General features: G+C 30.9%; 1 protein-coding gene across 3 annotated transcripts in view; it reads left to right on the top strand.

The window, feature by feature from the left end:
* The window catches only part of LOC107440642 (plexin-A2), a 471,562-nt gene that overhangs the window by 315,754 nt on the left and 131,110 nt on the right, over window positions 1–24,698 (top strand). The window contains exon 5 of one of the 3 annotated variants that reach the window (XM_071184823.1): window positions 10,601–10,724. The exons of the other annotated variants lie outside the window; for them this stretch is intronic. The gene's annotated coding sequence lies outside the window, so the exon portion shown is untranslated. The remainder of the gene's footprint in view (window positions 1–10,600; window positions 10,725–24,698) is intronic. 3 annotated transcript variants of the gene reach the window in all.

Raw genomic sequence — 24,698 nt, 5'->3', positions numbered from 1 at the left:
CAAAGTGAATTTGTAATTTTATAAGAAGTATTTTATATTAAGTTTATAAGAAGAGATCAACCAAATAAGTTTATATTGAAAAACAACTATTGTTATTAATTATTGTTACTTAAATTAAATTATTTTCGTTAAATATTTAATATAAATATATATTAATATTATAATATATTAATATACATTAATAATGATAAAAAGTATGACATTTGTTGTTATTAAATGATAGAATTCACTAAAAGTATATAAATATGTAATAAATAAAATAATTTTGTGATAAAAATCATAAATGAGGCTTATCTATTGTCAATACGTTGGTCATTCTCCTGAAAAAAATAGCCAAAAAACACAATTTTTGTAACTGGGCGGGGCTACCCGACACATTTTGAAAAGAGCTGAAAAACATGTTTGTTTTAATTTCTATTTTTTAAAGTTTAACTATTCTTTTTTTGGTTCATTCTTTTTGCATTATTTAATTAGATGATAAAACAATAGAAACATACAAAAATGTTGATTATTATTTAGTATTATACAGAAATATAAACAATACTCCTTAAGTGAGCGGGGCTACCCGACTGTCCCCTACTGTTATTACTAATCCAACTATCCATAGCGTAAAAACAGCCATCTCATAAGAATAACTTAAGCAAGGGAGGAAAAAAACCCCCCAATTTTTATGGTATATTATTTATTTAAACTTATATAGCCAAAGGTCGAAAGGAGAGAAAAAAAAAAAAATTACGTAGTGCATGGAAGAATGTTAAAACTGTTTACGAAAGCTCTTTTTTAAAAAAAATTTCTTTCCTTTTATATGAAGTGTCACGATATTTTTGATCTTATTTCAACGCTGTATAAAATTACTTGGAACATAAAAAATGGGGTATCTTAGACTTATTTCATTTCTTTATTGACGTTCTTGCTTCAAAAAAAAAAAAAAAAAAACTTTTAATTTCCGATAATATGTTTCAACACTCGTGCCTACATTAAAAAGAAACTTAAGTTTGAAGCAGAAGTAAAGGTTAGTCCTGAAATAATATTAGCATCTTTGCCGAAGGCAAGCTGCTCTTCTAACTTTAATTAAAAGTAATTTATTTTATGTACAGTAGTCTGTCAATCAATTTTTCTATTGATTGCAAGCGTATTTTTTGTCTTGTTCTTTTTATTTATTTATTTTTTTCCCCGTCATATTATAAAGTGCTTTTTTTTCCGATTAACTTTTGTTTTTATTAAGAAAATAGTAAATAAAAGCTAAACGTGGATGAAGCAGCAGAAATAATGGCGTAAAAGCGAAGTTTCGGTTCCGTAAACAAAAATCTTTTCCAGTGCCAAAACATACACTTAGCGTTAAGACACCGAGGAAGGAGTTCGTGTTTATGGAATCCAAGCTGTAGTATGTCTATTTTTGTGCTTTATCTTTGTTATCCATTATTTGCATGTACAGTACCTGTCCAAATTATTAGACACACCATAAGATTCTATGTAAAATCTTAATTATCAGGTGATACTATACAGCTTTATCGTTTTTACGTGACTGAAACCGGTTTGCACATGTTTACGTTCGTGTATTCATTGGTTAAACGAGACGATATATAATATAAATTCGACGATTGGATATATTAGACGATATATTATATAAATATAGACTATTATCTTGGTTATTATATTCGTATATTTAGACCAAATTATTAGACGCACTGTAGTGTTTTAATAATGACATGTCAGGGGTCTGTTTAGAAGAAATTTGGGTCCGTTAACGGACCCTTCACAAAATATCTTTTCATAAAAACGGACTTGATGACCTAAAAAATCTCATAAAAACGGACCCTTCACAAAATATTTTAACTTAAAAACGGACCCTTCACAAAATGATTTTTCTTTTAATCGGACCCTTCACAAATTTGTTTATCTTCATTATTATTTTGTTAATCGAATAAACCCTTTCCAGGGCAGAAAACAAGAAAGATGGATGTAAACGAATCAAGTTTTGTCTTCGGCAGACGATTCTTCCATTATTCGTCCGAAAAGAATATTCTGCGTTCAGCAGTATAGGCTAAATACCAAATATTTGTACGTTGCATCCCTGATTTAGAAGCAGCAATTGCTGTTTATTTTTTTAAATTTAATTTTTTTAATTATAATTTTACAGTGTTGAGCATAATCTTGTGTGTCTTTACAACTTAAAAACTCCTTGCCAAAGTTTATTTTGCAATAACGGACCCTATTTGCACACATTCACAAAAGCGGACCCTGGTTGAAAGAATGTGACTTAACGTTTATTTTATATTCACAAATTACGTGTCATTTTTTCACAATTTTACAAAAGCGGACCCTTCACAAAATGTCTGGACAGACCCATGCTTTGTTAACGAATATCAATTGACGAATTAACTGTGACTTTTTTGTTACTCTCCGTGTATTATGAATTGGAAATTCACAAAGGAAAAAATCTCATTAATCAATCAATGTATTGTCCATTAATATTTGCTGTTTTTTAAGGTATTCAATCCATTTAAAATGTACATTCAAAACAAAAGACTCACAAAATGTGGATCAATGGAGGCATAAATAGATTGGAGATTTTGCACCGTTGGTCAGCACGTTATCAAAATAATTCGACCGCAGCGGCCTGTATTTTGAGAGATTATTGAAATATGACATAATCATCTTAAGCCCTGTGGCAGAATTTTTTCAAGCTATCTGCGACTGAACTCTCTATCACTAATATCTTTCTGCAAGATACTTTTAATAATAACAAACATAACACTTAATTTTAGTTTTATATGGGAGAAAATTTTTTAATTTATTTAGTAAAAAGTAAACAAAATGAAATTTTTTTTTTTTGATTTAAGAAGTAGGATTTGACTTTAAATTTTTTTTATTTTTATTACTTGTTTTAATTAAATCCTGAAATCGGAAGATAGTAAATGTCTTTAAATGTGACTTTCTCATGAAATGGGTTTTTGGGATTTGCTTATGTTTGCTTGGGAGAAAGTGCCTAAAACATGCTTTCAGTTATTACATGCTTACATTACGGCCTTTATGGAGTTAGAACATTCGCCATCCAATGACGTGAACCGGGTTCGAATCCCAGCGATGGCTGGTCGATACGAATTCGGCATCCGGCTTGCACTGACCGCAGTGCTGACGTAAAATATCCTCAGTGGTAGACGGATCATGAGTCCTTGCAGTCAGGTTAATCGTGGGCTATTCTCGTGGTCTTCCTCTCTATGTAACTCTAATGCGGGTCAGTTCCATCAGTAAGGTCTCCACGATGGCAAGTTTCTGCCCATACTTGATCCAGGAATTCCCTTGTCTTCTTTGGATTTGTTCAAAATGACAAGGCTACGGAGTTGAACATTAGTTGTCGTCATGAGTGCAAGTCTTCTGTCCCCAGGACGGATTTCCGTCTTTCGAAAATGTCCGCGGACGGAAGTAAGACGGAAACAAGACTGACTCGAAGACGGAAATCGGAATTTTTTTTTTCTGTCCTTAAAAATATTTTTTAAGTCTACGTTATTGATCTACTTTCTTATGTCCTGTTATTATTTTATCAAAAGACAGGTGAATAAATATTTTTTGTACAGTATTTAAACTTGATGTATTATGGTAAAGCTTTCTTAGATAGTTTGCATATGTCGAGGGGGTATTGTGTATGTTAGGTATTTCAGTCAAAAAATTTTCAGTCTTGGCCTTTTTTCCAGCTTGCACCCATGGTTGTCGTAAACCCAGAGAATTGGGTCGGCTGTTCAACGACGGTTATAAAATAACAAAGTAAACATAATAAGGAATATCGTAGAATCTATGTTATAGCTTTTGATATTTTATTTTAATGCTCTTTTGTATTCATTATCGTTTAATTGATTTAAAAAAATCTCTAAAATTCCGTATAAGGAAAGTATTTTTTATGTTTCGTTGTAGTTTGTATATTTAACAAAATAAAAATTTCACGCAATTTGTTTTTCTTGTTGGCAAATAGATGTTAATGGATATTCAATGCGTATTTTAAGTTAAACATTTCAATGGTACAATCGTATAGAAAAAGAAGCCTCCTAACCGTTGTGAAAAATACTGCATAGCAATCGATTTCTCAGCTTTTTATTTTTTATATTCAGTCATTTTGATCGTTGTAACTTTTTTTAATTATCTGTTTTATATTTAAAGTGCACTTAAATATAAAACATCGGTATTTTCTGTCACTTCTGATGCCTGACAGGCGTTGTTCCACAGAAATAAAAATAGAGATTTTGTCAAAACGTGAATCGTGATTCATTTTTATCTTTCCATAATAAATATTCGTATTAGATGTTGTTACACGATCGGTGATGAAGAGACTGTTTAATATCTAGTTTTGACCCGCATATTCCGATGAAAGATCCTTCTTTCCATTCCTTAACACAGAAATCGATTCCAAAATCTTTTCTTTTTAAAGTCTCTTTCTTTATTCACTCCATATACCTCTACTTACACGTGACTTAACGTTAAACGAAATCACTCACAGTTTTTATAACTTAAATTGACATATTTTAAATAACACAACTTAGTTATGTATCACGCATTAAGTAAATTTAAACAGTTCTTAAATTTATGATATTTTATTTAAATAATTGCCAGAAATTAATTTTTATTAACATAATATTCTAATAATCTTATAAATAAATGGATCATTTATTTATTTACAAAAAAAAAAAAAAAAATTTGATTTAAATAAGAATGCGCACACGATGTTTATAAAGGTAGAAATATATTCTTAGAATACTAGATTTGGAATTTAAAATTAGGGAAACTTGGTTCGTTTTGAACCGTCTTTCTTTTCTTTTTTTTTCCAACGGGAAGTGTTTATTCGAGTAACAAAACAATAATGAAGATTAACAAATTTGTGAAGGGTCTGATTAAAAGATAAAATTATTTTGTGAAGGGTCCGTTAACGGACCCAAATTTCTTCTAAATTTCGTTCGATTTTCAAAAAGTTTTATATTAGCTTCTGAATAAAACAAAATTAACGTCTTATTTCACGATGCACATTTAAGCAATTTGCATCTACACTGCACTTAACTAAATTTTCTGTTGATCAAACTCATGTTTCGTTCCATTAAAATATATACCAAAGTGTAATGAAAATTTCTTTCACAACTTCGGATTTTGCTTTCTGTCATTGTTATTTTATAATTAAAATATTTTCATGTCAGGGCATGTTCTTGAAAGGCGGGCGTAGTTAGTAGAAAGGTCAACATTTCAAATGCATTGCGAAATGGAGCGTTTTTCTTCTTCTTTCGATTATGATGCAAGTAAATAAGCAATTTCCGTCAATTAAATTATAATCTTCATTTTGGTTTTTAAAGAAAATAGCTTTTAGATTATTATAGTTTTTCTCTCTTTTTCTTTTGGTTTGCAAAAGGCTTTTAGTTTCCTTATTGTGATTTTGAAGTGGAGTCCAATGTAATAAGTTCGAGTGTCGAATTGTTTATTGGTATTTTATAGTATGACATGTAAGGTTACTGAACGTGTACGTTAATATTGGTTTATATATAGGTAAATGTTATCGATTTGGTTTGATCTATGGTCTCAGTAGTTATTTAAGGAATTAATTCCTCTTTTATTTGTTACTGGGGTCAAAACTATTTATCATCTAAAACTGGAATAAGCCTTTGAATAGGACAGGACTTGTTTTAAATGTAGTTATTTTTTTTAAACAATAATCAAGGGTCTGTTTAGAAGAAATTTGGATCCGTTAACGGACCCTTCACAAAATATCTTTTCGTAAAAACGGACCCTTCACAAAATGATTTTTCTTTTAATCGGACCCTTCGCAAATTTGTTTATCTTCTTTATTGTTTTGTTAATTAAATAAACCCTTCCCAGGGCAGAAAACTGGAAAGATGGATGTAAACGAGTTAAGTTTTGTCTTCGGCAGACGATTCTTCCATCTCTTATTTAGAAGCAGCAATTGCTGTTTATTTTTGAAAATTTAATTGTTTTTAATTATAATTTTACAGTGCTGAGCATGTCTGGCCAGACCCCTGATAATAATATGACCTTACATTTGCAGGTCCCGCACTAAGCATTCGCTACATCGCCAAATGCGATGAAATCATAAATTTGGCTAATAAAACTGTTTTGTCGAATGATTTCTTTTCCCTAACTGGAAAGAAGGATATATATTTACCTCGATCTTCAAAATTACGCGAAAATTAATTTTTCTAAACAAATCAATATTTTTTTATTCGATTACAGTAATTTTCGGTCAGACAACAAACAAAAAGAAAAAAAAAATTCCCGCTATGTAAGATCCCCGTGGCAGAATCGCAGCGCCACGGCGACATTGTCGCAGAACGTTACATAGTTCTTGCAGAAAGATTTTTCTCTTAAAAAGTAAAGAATGTTACTTTTCTTTTCTACAAAAATTTACAACGTATCTTCATCTTCGTAAAATTACCTAATCAAAGTAAAATTTGCGTAATATTTGAATCATGCATTTTGATAATCACTTTTTGACGCTCTCAATTTACGCCGAATAGTATCGTAAATCGATGCAATGTTTCGATTGTATTTTCGGCAGTTGTTAATTTAATATTGATTTTCACGTGGTTTTTAAATTCCGCGAAAAACTCGGATAGCGCATTTGAGTACTTACTTTTTAAGGCAATAATTCTATCGAATTTTCGGCAGTTATTGCTATTGATTTCTCCATAGGTTTTAAATCCGTTATTTTTTATATGATGTTATTTATTACTTATTACGACAACCTAATCTCGAAACTAAACACGCATTTGAGGAGTCCGATTCGCGTGATTTTGTCGTCGATCTTTCTTTCCGCAATTTCTAATACGGATTTCATGATTTTTAATTATGTTTTTTTTACTGTGATGATTATTTACAAAATGAGAGGAAGGACATAATTTGTGCATTCTCCCCCCCCCCCAAATGAAAAATTCTAGAACATTACCCGTAATATTAGAATAAAAAATTGTTCAATTTCAGAAAAAGCAGGTTTTTTTTTTTTTTTTTTTTTTTTTTTTTTTTTTNTTTTTGGTTAACACAGCACTTTTGTTAAACAGGGTGCTTAGCGTTTTTAAAAGTGCTTAAAGGTGCTTATTTTCGATTTTCGTTTTTTAAAAGCCCTTAAAGGTGCTTTTTTCTTTTGGTGTTTTTAAAAAAGTGCTTAATTTTCCCTTTTCTGAAATATTTTTCCTTTACCATGTTGATTTTCACTACGAATTATGCAGAAAGACACTGTTTGCACTGTTCAATTCGACGTTTTCATTATTTAATTCTACCCCAATCTATTTCGGCACATCGTCAGTCCGTAGCGTATGAAAACGGCATTCGTTTTATCATGATTAAAGAATTTTGACAATTGTCAAAAACAATGCCAAAAGTTTTTTTTTTTTTATTGGTTTTTTTGTGTTGACATGACGTTTAAAACCGTCAATTGTCAAAAACTTTCCAACCCTACCTAATTGTGATATTTCTTTGATTGTGAGTGCTTGAAAATATTATTCGAGTGCTTAAAAGGTGCTTAATTTTTGTTGAATAATTTGGCTACGCACCCTGTTGTATGAGTAACATATATGCTTGTTATTATTAAAAAAGTATCTTGCAGAAAGCAGGGGTCTGTTTAGAAGAAATTTGGGTCCGTTAACGGACCCTTCACAAAATATCTTTTCATAAAAAAGGACCCTTCACAAAATATTTTAACTTAAAAACGGACCCTTCACAAAATGATTTTTCTTTTAATCGGACCTTTCACAAATTTGTTTATCTTCATTATTGTTTTGTTTATCGAATAAACCCTTTCCAGGGCAGAAAACAAGAAAGATGGATGTAAACGAATTAAGTTTTGTCTTCGGCAGACGATTCTTCCATTATTCGTCCGAAATTAATATTCTACGTTCAGCAGTATAGGCTAAATACCAAATATTTGTATGTTGCATCTCTAATTTAAAAGCAGCAATTGTTGTTTATTTTTTTAATAACATTTTTTTAATTGTTGTTTATTTCCCTATTTGCACAAATTCGTGAAAGTGAACCCTGTTTGAAAGAATGTGAGTAATTTTTTCACAATTTCACGAAAAACGGACCTTTCACAAAATGTCTGGACAGACCCCTGGAAAAATATTAGTGCTAGATGTCGCGGATAGCGCGAAAAAATTCTTCCGCTGGGTGTAAGTTTCCTTGTTTTACTATTTGTTAAAAAAATAAAAATTACTTTCCGAAACACAAATTCAAAATGGAGTGTTATTTAAAATATTAGCCGCCTCTCTATTCTCAGAATCGAAAATGAGAACCAGTTTCTTGATCGGTGTGAGAAAGTGACCTCTAAAAAGAAGCTTGTTGAGAAAAAGCACAGTAGTCTAGTCACTTCTGAATCACCAAATGTGATTATTTGCCTTTAGGGGCTTCTTTTCTTCTGTAATGAGATCTCTGATGATGCGTGGCTGCTGTCTAATCTCCGAATATAACTTCCAGATAACATTTAAATGACAAGGCACATTCTGATTCTCTAAATCTTAACTTTTATTATTTGACTCTAACAGATTATTTTTTGGAATCAATCGATTTTCTGTCAGAATACTGCTTCTTTGAGACAAATTAGTACTTTAGTGAGAGTTGGAGCAAGAAGGGAAAATCAAACTTGAGAGGGAGAACTATTAAACTTTTCCCTTGAGAGGGAAAAATGGAACAAGAACTGTTATACATCTTTTAGGTGTGCCCAGGTTGTACTAGCTTAAAAATGTGTTCGTGATGTTTACTTTGTACTTATTTTGTTTTATTAAATTTGTTATTTAACCCCTTTAATTATAAGTACATCAAAATCCTTATTTACTTACACGTAACGTTGTTAACTGTTACTTACACATACGCTGTTAACTCTACTAGATTTTCCAGTAGACTACTGGATTTTGCCAATTTCTACTGGTTTTACAAAAATTCTAATTTTTTTTTTGTGTACATTTTATAAAATTCCCTAAAGTTGAGTGAAAAGATCCCTATTGAAGTGAATTTTTGCTCAGATTGTTGCTTGCTTAAATATTTAAATGGGTATTACTTATACATAATCAAGCGATCCTCATTTATAAAAATAGTCAAACTTTTTTTTGTTCTAAAATTTTGAGTTTGTTTTTAGTCAGAACTACCTTTTTAAATTAATTAAATGTTAACTATCTTTGATAAATGAAATGCCTATTAATATTCCAAATTATGAGTAAACATAATCTGGGGTCTGCCCAGACATTTTGTGAAAGGTCCGTTTTTGTAAAATTGTGAAAAAATTACCCCTCATTTGTGAATATAAAATGAACATTAAGTCACATTCTTTCAACCAGGGTCCTGCTTTTGTTTGTGAATTTGTGCAAATAGGGACCGTTATTGCGAAAAATCTTTTTCAGGGAGTTTTTAAATTGTAAAGACACACAAGATTATGCTCAACGCTGTAAAATTATAATTAAAAAAATTAAATTTTAAAAAATAAACAGAAATTGCTGCTAAATTAGAGATGCAACATACAAATGCTTGGTATTTAGTACTGCTGAACGCAGAATATTCATTTCGGACAAATAAAGAAAGAAGCGTCTGCCGAAGACAACATTTAGTTCGTTTACATCTGTCTCCCCCCTCCCCCTCCTGGGAAGGGTTTATTCGATTAGCAAATTTGTGAAGGGTCCGATTAAATGATTAATCATTTTGTGAAGGGTCCGTTTTTGTGAAAAGATATTTTGCGAAGGGTCCGTTAACGGACCCAAATTTCTTCTAAATAGACCTCTGATAATACATAACATTTCTACTGTGTTTAATGTCAATCATAACGGGAAAATATTGCAGTTTTTTTTTACGGAATACCAGTTCATGCAATACCAGTTTCACATAGCTGCCAACTCTACTGGATTTACCATTAGACTACTGGATTTTGCTGGTCTACTGGTTTAATTAAAATTCTCCTGGTTTTGGTACGTTTTAGAAAATTCACTAACATTGACTGAGTTTCCTAAAATAGAATTGTTGTACAGATTACATTAAATGTACTGAACATTAAATGCAACTGTAATAATGTAATTAAATGTACATGTTGTACTGAACATTAAAATAAATATTACTAATACATAATAAATCGAACCTCATATATAGAAATCTGGTCAAAACTTTTTTTGTTCTAATATGTTCAGTTTATTTTTTATTCGCAGCTCTCTTTTTAAATTAATTAAAGGAAAATCTTTTAACTATCTTTGAATTAAATGCCTAATAATATTCGAAATTAAGTTAAGTATATTTAATGTCAATCATAACTCGAAAATACTGCAGTTTCTCTATTTTGATGATTATAAAAATCCCTAAAATTCTCTATACGTAAAATATTTAGTACATTTTTTAACAATTATCGTGAAATTTATATTTCTTAAAATCTACTGGATTTTTTCCTATCCATGTTGGCAACTATGCATGTAGTAAATGAAATAGTTTAGTATAACTAAAATATCATCGTTGAATGTCCCATAATTAGCTTTGAGTGGTCACCACCTTTCAAAGACGAAAATAAGAAATAAAATTCCCTGTAGTTTTCCAGTTTGTCAGGAAAAACTCAAAATTCCCTACATTTTCATTGTTATTTTAGGTGACTTTTAAATTCCCTGTGGAGTGGCAACCCTGTTCTCACACATGTGGATATCCTAGTTTCAGGCCAAATGTTTCAAGATCTCCACAATTAGAATGGCAAACTTTTCTAAAGGCTTCAAAGTGTGAAGATCCCTCTGCTATAATATAAATGGCAAAGTGATGTTAGGATTCCATTAGGGTCCTTTATTAGATTACCTATGAGAAGTCCCTTCCAGGCCACCCTCCTAATTGACCACTCAGGCGACATTTGGACAATTTACATCCCGGGGGGTTTCTTGACTCATTGAATTAGAGCCCACAAGACTTTAATCATGGGGGGTCAATCTTCCACTTTAAATTAGCAGGCAAGGTAGGAGGTTAGAGATAAGGAAAATATGCTTGACCCATTTCCAAGCATCAAATAATAATATACATCGATACGATGAAAGGAAAATAATGAGTAAAAAAAGCGTAGGAAAAGTGCAAAGAAACGTTTTAAAAGGAATAAGGATTTCAAATGAGGATTTCAAAGCCTCATTAGATCTTAAGAAGATCTAAATCAGGAGATTAAATGACAATTTCGTAAATTTGAAAGAGATTATTTAAAGTTGATATGCTGACAGAACGAAATAAAGAATATTTTTTGCTTTTATTTGAATACATTAAATAATTTTCCCTTCATTTAAATATATTTAATAATTTTTGGTAATTCGCAGGGGTATGTCTGCTCTTTTTTTTGAGAGAGAGGTACCTATTTTGTGAAAAGTTAGACATCATTTGTGAAAATAAACAATTATATTAAAAACTCTACACAAAAGTATTGTAAAGTACGAAAATATTTTAAAAAATTGTCACATCAAATAAAAATTATGTATGATAGGTAAATTTCTATATATTTTTACCCATATAAAAATGATCATTGTGCTATTTTAAAATTGTGGGCTTAAAATTGCATCCACATTTAAAATTCCTTAGAAATCATTGTCCGTAGTTACATTTGAACTTGAATATGATAAAAACATGCATCCAACAGCACTAAAAGTTATTTTCATTATGAGAACATTTTCGACTAGGTCATAATGAAAAAAGTAAAAAAAATTTTTCATGAAGAATAAAGGTTTGTTCGAATAAGTTCACAATAGTGTTTAAGCATGTTTAAGAGACCCTCGTTGTTTTCTTTTAGAAAACTAAGCTTTAAAAAAAAAATAAAAAAAAGAATCGCTTTGATATGGCTTGAGTAGCCGGTTAGAATTACCATATTGCAGTATCTGACTAAACATGTGCTACCTTTTCGTAAAAGACATCTGGCAAAAAAAGCTCCTCTTTTCCTAGATAGCAACGAGAACGGAGTTTGTATGAGAACTTGCTTTATTAAAAGTATTTTGTGAAACTACCGGTTTCATACCTGCCAACTTTCCTATTTTTTTTTTTTTTTTTTAATANGATAAATTTCTCTATATTTTTCCCCATATAAAAAATTATAATTTTGCTATTGTAAAATTGTGGGCTTAAAATTGCATCCACATTTAAAATTCCTTAAAAATCATTGTCCGTAGTTACATATCAACTTGAATATGATAAAAACATGCATCTAACAGTACTAGCACTAAAAGTTATTTTCATTATGAGAACATTTTCGACTAGGTCATAATGAAAAAAGTAAAAAAAAATTTCTTGAAAAATAAAAGTTTGTTCGAATAAGTTCACAATAGTGTTTAAGAGACCCTCGTTGTTTCATTTTAGAAAACTAAGCTTTAAAAAAAAAAAAAAAAAAAGACTCGCTTTGATATGGCTTGAGTAGCCAGTTAGAATTACCATATTGCAGTATCTGACTAAACATATGCTACCTTTTCGTAAAAGACATCTGGCAAAAAAAGCTCCTCTTTTCCTAGATAGCAACGAGAACGGGGTTTGTATGAGAACTTACTTTATTAAAAGTATTTTGTGAAACTACCGGTTTCATACCTGCCAACTTTCCTATTTTTTTTTTTTTTTTTTAACGACGACTCCTGTATTTTACGGCTACCTACTGTTTACTCGCATATTCTCAAATTTCTCTGTATTTGTTGAAGAAATTAAAAAAAAAAGAAAAAGAAAAAAAGATTGGTGATGAAATATCCACTGATGACAAAAATACTTCTCTTATTCCTCAACAGATGGTGTTAATGCCAGTACTGCAGTATGTTCAGTGTCAATAGTTTAAGTCGAGTCGCAATGTTTCAGTGGATAGAACTTTTCGCCTTCCAATGAGGTAAACCCAGGTTCGAATCCCAGCCATGATCGGTCGATACGAATTCCGCATCCGGCTTGCACCGACCACAGCGCTGACGTTAAATATCTTCAGTGGTAGACGGACCATGGGTTAAGAGTCCCCTTGTCGGGCTAACCTTGGTAGGTTTTCGTGGCTTTCCTCTTCACGTAACTCAAATGTAGGGTAGTTCCATCAAAAAGTCCTCCGCGAATAAAATTTCTCCCAATACTTGATCCAGGAGTTCCCTTGTCTTCTGGATTGGGTTCAAAATGACAAAGATACTGAGTTGAACAGCAGTAGTTGTAAACCCAAAATTGAGACGGTTAGTAAAATCTCCGTTATTTTATTTCGCCAATGTTGGCAGGAATGCGATTTTCCTAAAAGTTGAATTAGGGAAAGTATCGCTAAATGGTAGTAAATATTACCTGGACAGACCACTGATTCGTTACCAGTGTTTTTTTTCAATCATGACAAACTCTATATTTAAAACTCAGAAGAAAGAAAGAAAAGCACAGGTAAAGAAACTGGCGCTTTCTTTTAGATTTGTTTTCATCACCGTTTATTGATCCGTCATATGGGGAAGGGGTTATGGGTGGTGTTTTTTCCTCCTCCCCATTTCTGGTTTGTCGAAACGCCATTTTTTTTGCGATTAGAAGTGCCTTCCGTTGTTGGAAGAAAAAAGAACGATTTTGAAAGATAATATTCTTCGGAAGAAAAGTTCCATCTTTGTTAAATTCTATACTCACAGTCGAAATCCAGTGGCAGATATCCAATTTCTAACTAGTATTCTGATTTTGAGATTTTCTTTTACCCACCAATTTTTTTAAAATTTCGATAAAAAAATAATTAAAACTATCCGGTGTCGTGAGTATTTCTCTGTCGATAGGCGCCTATCAGTATACTGTTATTTCAAATGTATTGATCATTTATGATTTATCAAAATATTGTTTGTAATGGAATATTATATCGTAAAAATGTATTTTTTTTATACTTTTATATCAATTGTATGTCTTGTACGATATATCAACACAATTGGTGATTTTTTAAGTAATATCAAAATTTGTTTTTATAATAAAGAATAAAAAAACTACAGGTGTTTTAATTTTTTTTATTTTTTTTATTTTTTTTTTAATTTANTTCTAAACCCATTGGCAAATGGGTGTTGTTTTGGGTTTGATGGCGTGTGCACCTTATTTGGACATAATCACACTTTTCAACTGTGTTCAAGAGTAATAGTAACAGTGTGCTAATAATTCTTTTAGACTTTTTTTTTTCACTTTTAATTTTGTTATGCATTAAGTTGTTGAGTTTATTTTTGAGTTTGGGACCAGAGAGGTCCCATAAATACTTCTTGAGTTGTGAATAAAACAGAATTAATCAGTTGAACGATATTTTTTGTGTTGAGTGTTTCAACTAAGAATCAGAAATTATTTTTTTGAAGTTTAAATATATATTTTAGTTATACAGGGGTCTGTTTAGAAGAAATTTGGGTCCGTTAACGGACCCCCTTCACAAAATATCTTTTCATAAAAACGGACCCTTCACAAAATATTTTAACTTAAAAACGGACCCTTCACAAAAAGATGTTTCTTTTAATCGGACCCTTCACAAATTTGTTTATCTTCATTATTGTTTTTTTAATGGAATAAACCCTTCCCAGGGCAGAAAACAAGAAAGATGGATGCAAACGAATTAAGTTTTGTCTTCGGCAGACGATTCTTCCATTACTCGTCCGAAATTAATATTCTGCGTTCAGCAGTATAGGCTAAATACCAAATATTTGTATGTTGCATGTCTAATTGAGAAGCAGCAATTGCTGTTTATTTTTGAAAATTTTATTTTATTTTTATTATAATTTAACAGTGCCGAGCATAATCTTGTATCTATTTACAATTTAAAAACTCCTTGAATAAGCTTTTTGCAATAACCGGACCCTATTTGCACAAATTCATAAAAGCGGACCCTGGTTGAAAGAATGTGAGTAATTTTTTCATAATTTCACGAAAACCGGACCCTTCACAAAATGTCTGGACAGACCCCTGTTATATCGGAAAGGTTAAAAATTAGTACTATTACTTGAACTAGTTAACGATTATAAACTGTTTTAAATTTTTTTTCAGATTTTACATTTCTTTTTTAAAAAGAGAGGAGAGTTAACTTAAGAGACGAGGAGAGTTTTTTTTTTCTCACCCTGGTTGTACGAAACACATTTTTACCACCTTTTTTTCACCTTGTGCAATTTTTTTTTTCACTGTAAAAGAAACTTGCCTTTAGTATTATATCCTATAGTATCATTTATGTACATTTCTAATGCGATTTCCTATATTTCCAAAGTTTAAAATGATCTGCATGGCATGCATGAATTTTAATTTTTGGTCTTATTGGTCAAAATTCTGTTCCAAACGAATAACTGAGATAAAGGGTGGGTGGTCAGCAGGTGAATTTAATGAACGGTCACTCCCCTGTTCTCAACCGGTACTCTCTGCTCTCTATAGATTTTCTCTAGCGGGCAATGCTTTAATTTGATTATGGCATGTTTGGCAAAATAGAGTCCCCCCCTTCCAGAGGAGAACCGCAAAATGTTCGAACTTAATGACCGGGGCGCCTGCTTATCAACAATTTCTCTGTCCTGTAACCGCCCCTGTATTTAATGTCAGCCCTAGTTAGGGGAAATCTGCTTTAAAATATTACCCAGCATGCACTACCTTATCTTTGCTTTATTCTGAGCGGAAACTTGTCTGTGGGTATTAAATCTAATCCATGTTTAGATGTGAATGATGGCCACTAAATTCGCTTGTCTGTGAGTGTATTTTAGAGCAAAATTTCAAATTTTATAGCGTCTTGCTGTTTTAAAATGGACGCCAAAAAATTTTTTTTTTAAAATCGCCAATTTGGCGTGATTGTTCCATCCGGATGAAAATTGATAAATTAAATGAGTAATTCACAATGTCTCGCTTATTTTTCTATACGAGCAAAATCGCATTGAACGGAAATAAAAATACATTGATATGCCGTTAAACTTTCTAAAAGGTTAATTAGGTCGAACTTCATCGTCATTAAAAATTTTGAGAACAACTAGTAGAACTACCGTTTTTCCTAAGTTGAATTTGTGAAGGTACCGCTAAACGGTGGTAAATTCGGCCTGGACAGGCCCCTGTATATATATATAATATACACACAGAGAGATGATTGTGCTCCAGTAAAAATCCGGATTCCTGGATTTTTCACTAACCGCGACATGAAAGTTTCCGGAAATCATCCATCACATTTATGTATACAAATTCTTGTATATTTTATTTAAAAATATTCGAACCGGAATTTATGTTTGGTGTCTTTTTCATTTGTAATTATTTTTTTCTGGTAGAATAATTAGATGGTAGTAATTAGAGATGAAAGTTATAAATAATTATAATGTAAAGCTTATAAATAATTATTCATTTAAATTTCGTATAATTTACAGTAATTCATTTAAATTATCCTTGCGTATAATATACCTGCAATAATTTAAATTTATGAAGACAATTATTTTTTGAAATCCGTCATTGATGAGTTTTACTCAAGAAATTTTCAAGATTTTTGAGTTGGGCTCACAATTAACACTGTATATATATAATATATGGAAGAAATTTTTGCGTAACTTTATTTTTTTTTTTTTAGTTTTTTTTTTTTTTTTTTNGTAGCTTTTTTTTTTTTTTTTAGTTTTCTTAAAAATTTTTCATTTTTTACATAAGTTCAGTAACTACTGAAACTATTACCAATTGTATGTCTGCGAGTCCAAGTTGGTGTCCTAGAAATTGCTCCCATTAGAGAATATGTATCCTTAAATTGTTCTTAAATTTGGAGACAATTTAGTCCTTAATTTTCATATTCTCGACTTCCAGCCCTGTTTGTTTAAGAATGATGATGTAAATACCATAGAGCAGGGATGGCACCGATCACAAAGTTCACTATTAGGAATATTAACAATTGAATTAAAATTCACAAAAATTAACAAAAAAAATGCACAATTAATGCCAAAGAAGCAATTAATAACCATAAAAAAAACAAGCTAACAATAAATTATATGCCAAAAAAATTAACAGTTCTGCTTAAACTAACATCTTATAACCCTAATATAGGTTATTTGTCATCTAATCTGCAACAACAGAAGTCACACTGATGTTACTTTAAGTTATTTTTTTCGTAGTAAATAAAGAGTTTTGAGTTGATAGTATTTACTATTATTATTTTCCCAATAACCACGAAGTCAAAACTATTTGTCGGCACGTGTATGACCTCGTGAAATTTTTTTTGTTGGAAAAAATGGCATGTTGGTGCATTAAGATTCGCCACCCCTGGCTAAGAGCTTATAATTTAGTAAAGTAACTAATTATTTTTTTAAATAACTATTTATTTTGTTAAATAACTTATTACCAATGCAATTATAAACTGTTTTAAAAATACTGTTTTATTATTTTCTTTTTGGAAGAAAAGAAAAAAATTCTTTCTTCCTCTTGGGGTTGGAATAAACCTTCCTGGGGAGGTTTCTTTCACGGTTCCTCGGTTTTTGCCCGCTGTGGTTAGAAAACACATCATCCCTGATTCTCTGCTTGGTTAACGAAGTTCATTCACATTATGTATTAAAAAAGGTCGATTGTATTCTGCCTTATCTTAGAAACAGTCATTTATTTGAATTTGACCAGTAAACGGGTGGATTTTGGTTCTTGAGAATTTTTGATAACAAATGCATTTTTTTTAAAAAATTGATTTGCATTCAATTGACATTTTGCTAAATTTATATTTTCAAACATAATAAGACTTTAATTGAAGGGTGTATTTCAATATTCGTTCACTAAAAAAGTAATCAGGGGTCTGTTTAGAAGAAATTTGGGTCCGTTTAACGAACCCTTCACAAAATATCTTTTCATAAAAACGGACCCTTCACAAAATATTTTAACTTAAAAACGGACCCTTCACAAAATATTTTAACTTAAAAACGGACCCTTCACAAAATGATTTTTCTTTTAATCGGACCCTTCACAAATTTGTTTATCTTCATTATTATTTTGTTAATCGAATAAACCCTTTCCAGGGCAGAAAACAAGAAAGATGGATGTAAACGAATTAAGTTTTGTCTTCGGCAGACGATTCTTCCATTATTCGTCCGAAATGAATATTCTGCGTTCAGCAGTATAGGCTGAATACAAAACATTTGTATGTTGCATCGCTAATTCAGTAGCTGCAATTGCTGTTTATTTTTTAAAATTTAATTTTTTTAATTATAATTTTACAGAGTTGAGCATAATCTTGTATGTCTTTACAATTTAAAAACTCCTTGAAAAAATTTTTTTGTTGCAATAACGGACCCTATTAACACAAATTCATGAAAGCGGACCCTGGTTGAAAGAATGTGAGTAATTTTTTCCCAATTTCACGAAAAGCGGACCTTCCACAAAATGTCTGGACAGACCCCTGGTAATAATCATAGTAAAAAAAGTCACTGTAATTCAAAACTGTTCATTCAAAGTGAAGCCATGTTTTTTTTTCTTTTTCAAGTAAAGAGTTATCTGAGATTTAAAACTGAATAATTAAAAATTTTAAAAATCGCCTTACACCATTTTGCTGTATAAATTATCTGGGCTTCAAGGCCACAAATAACTTAAATATTTTAAAAGTTTACAAAAACCTTCGTTTAACGATAAACATACCATAACTTGGCATTTAGAAGTTCTTCAGGGCGATTTGAGTACAGCGTTTGAAAAATTGGAAGGGCAGATTATTGGGAGGGATTGAGAATTACACATAACCGGAAATGTCATTGTACGCTTATAGGGGCTTGTCACCATTTATGACCTGGCTCTTAGTGCGCAAACACTAAACATATCATAACTGGTCAGATGATTATTTGAAAACCTTTGCATCGAAAATGCGCTTATCGTTTTTGCCCATTTGACTTTGACTTTTTTTTTAACAATTATATACAGTTAATATTCTATTATTATTATTGTATTTTGTTGTTTCCGAATAATACTTGTTGTATATCTATTTCTACCACAACCGGTCATCTGACCGGAAGATCAATTTATTGCTTTATAAGGTTATCGGATCAAAAATGACGATGTAATGCGTGTTCAACGTATTGCATTCGATGAGTTTTGCACATTTCTGCAAAGACTATTGCATAGTTAATTCAAACAGAATAACTGTGAATTCAAATTTCAAGAACTAAAGTTTTAAATGGGCATTCTTTTGTTAGAAAAAGTGACAAAACTGTTTTGGTGAGTAGCTTATATTTTATTTTGAGAACTTTACTTCATTTCTAACTAACTGTCAGTTTTTACCCAGAAGAATTTCGAAACAATCAAGATAGCACAAGTTCTTAGAAGAAATAATATTAATTATGAGAATTAAAGAAATATTAATAATTGGAAGAAATATGTTTGCGAAAAATGTATTATGCAAACACCCTGTATATGTCAAAAATGCGTTGAGCAATGGATTAAGAATTCTTATTCTTTGTGTTGCTGAAAAAATAATGAAAGCCGGGGAAAAAATAATGAAAATTATATAATCTTTGAATCAGCTCACACGATTATATCCGCCAAACGGAGTGCTTTCTAATATTGTATAAATATAGCCAAAGCAAAATGTGTTAATACAATAGTGCGAGGAGCACTCTAAAAAATGTAAACAAAAATAGAACACATAAAGTAGAAAATAAGTATGAAATAAACATATATCTATATATATATTAGGGGGATTGGAAAGTAATGTCGTTTGGACGCAAAAAATATTCGCTAGTCTTAAAAACTAATTAATTTTTTTTTGTTGCTAACGAGGGTGAATACAGTATTAATGAAACATAAAATCTTGATAACAAATATCAAATGCTTCGAAACGACATTACTTTCCGGTCCCCTAATATATATATAAGGAAGGTTAAATATTGAAACCATGGAGATGCTTTCATTTCCCAATCCCATGATTTTTCTAAATAAATATCATTTTCCCATATTATTAACTGGTAGAAATCTCTGACTAAGCCCTGTGAATATTTGATGTGACAAAGCGCTCAAGTCGCTCGTCTGGTAGGTAGGTACTTGTTGGCATAGGGTCATTTCTCAAATAAAAGATGCGGACGGGAGCATCCCTAGCCGCTACTCGATCCTCTTGGGGGTGTGGGTGGTAGATCCCTTCAAACGAAAAAGCATCTCTTGCTTCAACAAGTTGTCATCGGATTCTTGTAGGGAGATCGAATTACCCCCTCCCTTATATTTTATGTTTTCACGCATCCACCCCCGCAGTACGTCCCCTGCATGACAGTGTCTCATTTGGTACTCTTGTGTAACATTAGTTCGGGGGAGTTTTCTATATCCGGTGAGAACCTTATCTCTCTCTTTGGTTGGATTCAGAGAAAAGATGTCATTTCCCCCCTCTCTCTCTGATATAGGCTATATTTGTTGATAAAGGAGCATTGGATTATTAAATGCATCTAATACCAGTTTCACGTATCTGCCAACTCATCTTTTATGAATTTTTCATTAATTTTATGCATTCCCACAAATTTAATTTTCACTATGTACGTTTCTCAATAATGGAAAAAATACTGTTTTATTTATTTAGTACCCATTGACAAAATGGGTTTTGTTTTAGGTTTGACATGCACACCTTATTTGGACGTCATCACATTTTTCAGCTGTGTTCAAAAGTAATAGTAAATAACAGTGCGCATGCGTTGCCATGGCGACCGCTGCTGTTTGATAATTCTATTTTTCACTTTTAATCTTGTTATGCATTAAGTGGGTGAGCTTGTGAATAAAACAGAATTTCATCATTTGAACTATATATTTGAAAAATTAGACAACAACCATTTTGTCAATGGGTAACCTGTGATCGACTTTCGGTGATCACGATTTTTTTAAAAAAAAATTGTTATTAGAAAAGAAAACAACAAATTATGTTAGTAACAAATGATGTTGTTCTCTACTGCAACTTTAAAGCAATAAATTATGTTGTACTCTACTGGATTTTCGAGTTTCTACTGGTTTAGTTAAAATTCTCCTGGTTTTGGCACGTTTAATTCTCTATAATTGAGTAAGTTTCATTAAAAAAAATCCCTATTGAAGTAAAATTTTCTTACAGATTATTGCTTGCTTGAACATTTAAATAAGTATTACTAATACATAATGAAGCGAACCTCATTTATAGAAATAAGTTCAAAACTCTTTTTGTTCTAAAATGTTCCGTTTATTTTGATTCAGAACTCCCTTTTTAAACTAATAAAAAAAAAATCTTAAGTATTTTTGATTAAATAAATGCCTTTTAATATTCGAACTTATGAGTTTATATATAATACATAACATTTCAAGTATGTTTAATGTCAATCATAACTGGAAAATATTGCAGTTCTTCTATTTTGATGACTAAAATTCCCTGTNAATAAATGCCTTTTAATATTCGAACTTATGAGTATATATAATACATAACATTTCAAGTATGTTTAATGTCAATCATAACTGGAAAATATTGCAGTTCTTCTATTTTGATGACTAAAATTCCCTGTGTGTAAAATATTTAATACGTTATACAACAATTATCATGAAATTAATATTTCGTGGAATATACTGAATTTTTTTTCCTTTTCATGTTGGCAGCTATGGTTTCACTATCCGAATACTACTGTATTCATAGTAATAGAGTAAACGGTTTTTATTCAGCTATTGATGCTAATCTTGTATCGTTAGTCATTATGGGCATTGAGTAAGATTTTCGCTGTTAATTCTTGAACTTGCTTCTTTGTGACACCTTATTGTTCCGAGAGAAAAAAACTGGATTACTCTATTAATTTCGAATTGCCGAGCTGCCAACCCGAAAGTGTTAGCTTGAATATTTAGAGCGGCAGCACAAAAAGCAATTTAGGTTAAGCTTAATTTGTATAATTTTGCCTTCATTCAAAAAATTCTCAACATAATTAATAGGTTTTATATGTATGTTTTACTTGTTTTTATGTAGTGGTTGAAAATATCAGTAAAATTATTATTACAATTCATAATTATCATTAAAATTCATCAATAAAATAATAATCATGAAAAAATCATTATAATTTATTTATAAAATCAAAAATAAAATTTTCGACCATTTCAAGTGTTTAGATAAATCCATACAAGTTTGAAGGTATGAAACATATCCTATACTCCAGGGATGGCGAACCAATGGCACGCGTGCCACAAAGTTCACTATGAAGTATATTAACAATTAAATTAAAATTCACAAAAAAAAGCAAAAAAATAAACAATTAGCAAAAAAAAAAATTAACAATTTAATGCCAAAAAAACGATAACTGTAAAAAACAAGCTAAAAATAAATAACTAGCAAAAAAACATTAACAGATCTGCTTAAACTAGCATCTTACAACCTAATATAAGTCATTTGTCTTCTAATCTGCAACAACAGAAGTCACACTAATGTTACTTTAGGTTGAATTACAAGCATAATTGAGACATTGCAAAATGTTTTTTTTTAATAGTAAATAAAGAGTTTTGAGTTGATAGAATTTAGTATTATTATTTTCCCAATAATCAAGAAGTCAAAATTATTTGACGGCACGTTTATGACCTCATTAAACAATTTTTTGAAAAAATGGCACGTTGGTGCATAAAGGTTCGCCACCCCTGCTATACTCTGTTGCAAGTTAAGAAAAAACCATTATCCCTTTGGAGAGCATGTATCAAAGTGCACGCCAAAAGGATGCCAAGCTCACAGGGCGAAAGTATATAAATATCGCAAACTCTTGAAACGACGTTGCACAGATTCCTTTTGCTTACTTTTTTTATAAATAACAGCTTTTAACAACAGTGATCAGTTGACCTTTAATAAGTTAACGTTAAGAATTAATAAAAATGATATCTAAAATTTATAACTCTGTCTTTCTGTTCTCGTTTAAATTAAACTGATAAAAGTATAATAAATTTTGTTTCTTGCAGACGATTTTCTTTTACAGCGAAGCGAAAATAAAAATCTTTATCACGCATTTGATTTGTTAAGAGCCTGTGAGCATAAGATGCGCCATTTTTAGTGGTCTAATCAAATCCAATGCTCTTGCAACTTCATATAGTTGTTTCTTTTTCAAAAACGAATGCTCTTCTTATTTATCGAAATGTGTCGTCAAGTCTATTATTCCAGTAAGGCTACGAAACTACAACCTTTTTTTAATAATTCTGTGATATATATCAGTACAAATTAACGTTTGACGTGTTTAACTTTTAAATTATTTTTAAAGCATATTTGTATAATTTGATAACGAAACAAAACGGAACTATATGCAGTGGCGGCGCTGTTGCTTTCTAATGTTATAATTATATTTGTGCCGAATATATTTAATTATAGTGCAATAGCTTTTCCTGCAAAATGTTATAAGTACAATTTTTTTTCTTTAAATTACGACCCAACCAAGAAGGAACAAATAGTTTCTGCTTGGAAGACAAAAAACTTGTTAAGGAATTTGGATAAAATTTCGTTCTTCTTTTTAAATGCAGAAAGAGTTATATTTCTTTCGTTTAAATGAAGTTTTTTTTTTTCTTTTTGGGAAATCAACCTTTCATTTATCGTAACTCAATTGAATTGCTTTGAAGCTTTTAAGTGAACCCAGCAAATCCTTCTTCAGGGCGGCGTCAGGTCTCGTTGCCATGGGGACTGATTAGTAATAGACTGTCGCCATATTAGTGTCGACACGTGACAAATTGGTTCGAGCGTCGAACACACATTTCTTAGATTAATTAGAGAAAATATTTTTCTCAATGCACGGCTTTTTTTTTTAATCCCTCTTTTTTTCCCTTCTTAATTCTTATTGCGTATGTTCTTTAGTACACAATTTATCGATATTTCGTCCTCTTGAGAATTTTAGTGGAATATGTTTTCCATTATATCGATTTCCGTTTCAACGAAAATTCTCGTTACTGCGGAATTTTGTCCGAAATCGAACGTCATTCTTTTAAAAGTTTTTTTTTTAAATAAAAAAAAAATGCATATTGCTTCCTGGTTTTGCTTTTGTGGAATGGTTTAAAATAATAAAAAAATGCTCAAAAAAGGGAAGAAAAAAAATTGTGCGAATGGTTAAACTATTTGCATATTTGGACCGTATCTTTAAAATGTTATCTTGGGTAAAAATTTCCTTGAATTTAAATGTTTATCTTCCGTGAAATTTTCCCAAAAAAGTCTCTAAGTGATACATTACCTTGGGTGATATTTTCCTTAATAAAATACAGTCGGACTTCTATTTAACGAACTTCCATTTTGCGAATTCCTCTATTTTGGAATTTTTTTCGTGGAACCAAGAACATTTTGGAAATTTCCTCATAAAATAACTTCTAAATAGCGAAGTGATTTTTTTATTTTATTTAACGAACTTTTCTTTGAGATCCCCTTTCCCCTTTTCCTAAAATATTTCAAAACATTTCAAACTTGTTAACGCATTTTATGGGGGGAATGACCTCTAACTGATTTTCGAAGCCACTTAACTTATAGAGAAATTTAGTAAAATCCCTTTTTGTTTGCATTTCAAACCAAAAACTCAGGCAAAATTAACGGATTTTATAAGTAGCGATTAAACTTAAGAACGCATGTGGTAATGTAGGAATAAAATTACTTTTATAATAAATGCAGAATCAGGGGTCTGTTTAGAAGAAATTTGGGTCCGTTAACGGACCCTTCACAAAATATCTTTTCATAAAAACGGACCCTTCACAAAATATTTTAACTTAAAAACGGACCCTTCACAAAATATTTTAACTTAAAAACGGACCCTTCACAAAATGATTTTTCTTTTAATCGGACCCTTCACAAATTTGTTTATCTTCATTATTATTTTGTTAATCGAATAAACCCTTTC

This window comes from Parasteatoda tepidariorum, chromosome 9 (genome assembly GCF_043381705.1).
Source record: "Parasteatoda tepidariorum isolate YZ-2023 chromosome 9, CAS_Ptep_4.0, whole genome shotgun sequence".
Taxonomy (NCBI): Eukaryota; Metazoa; Arthropoda; class Arachnida; order Araneae; family Theridiidae; genus Parasteatoda; species Parasteatoda tepidariorum.
The sequence above is the reverse complement of the archived record's forward strand: the minus strand, read 5'-3'. Positions and strand labels throughout refer to the sequence as shown.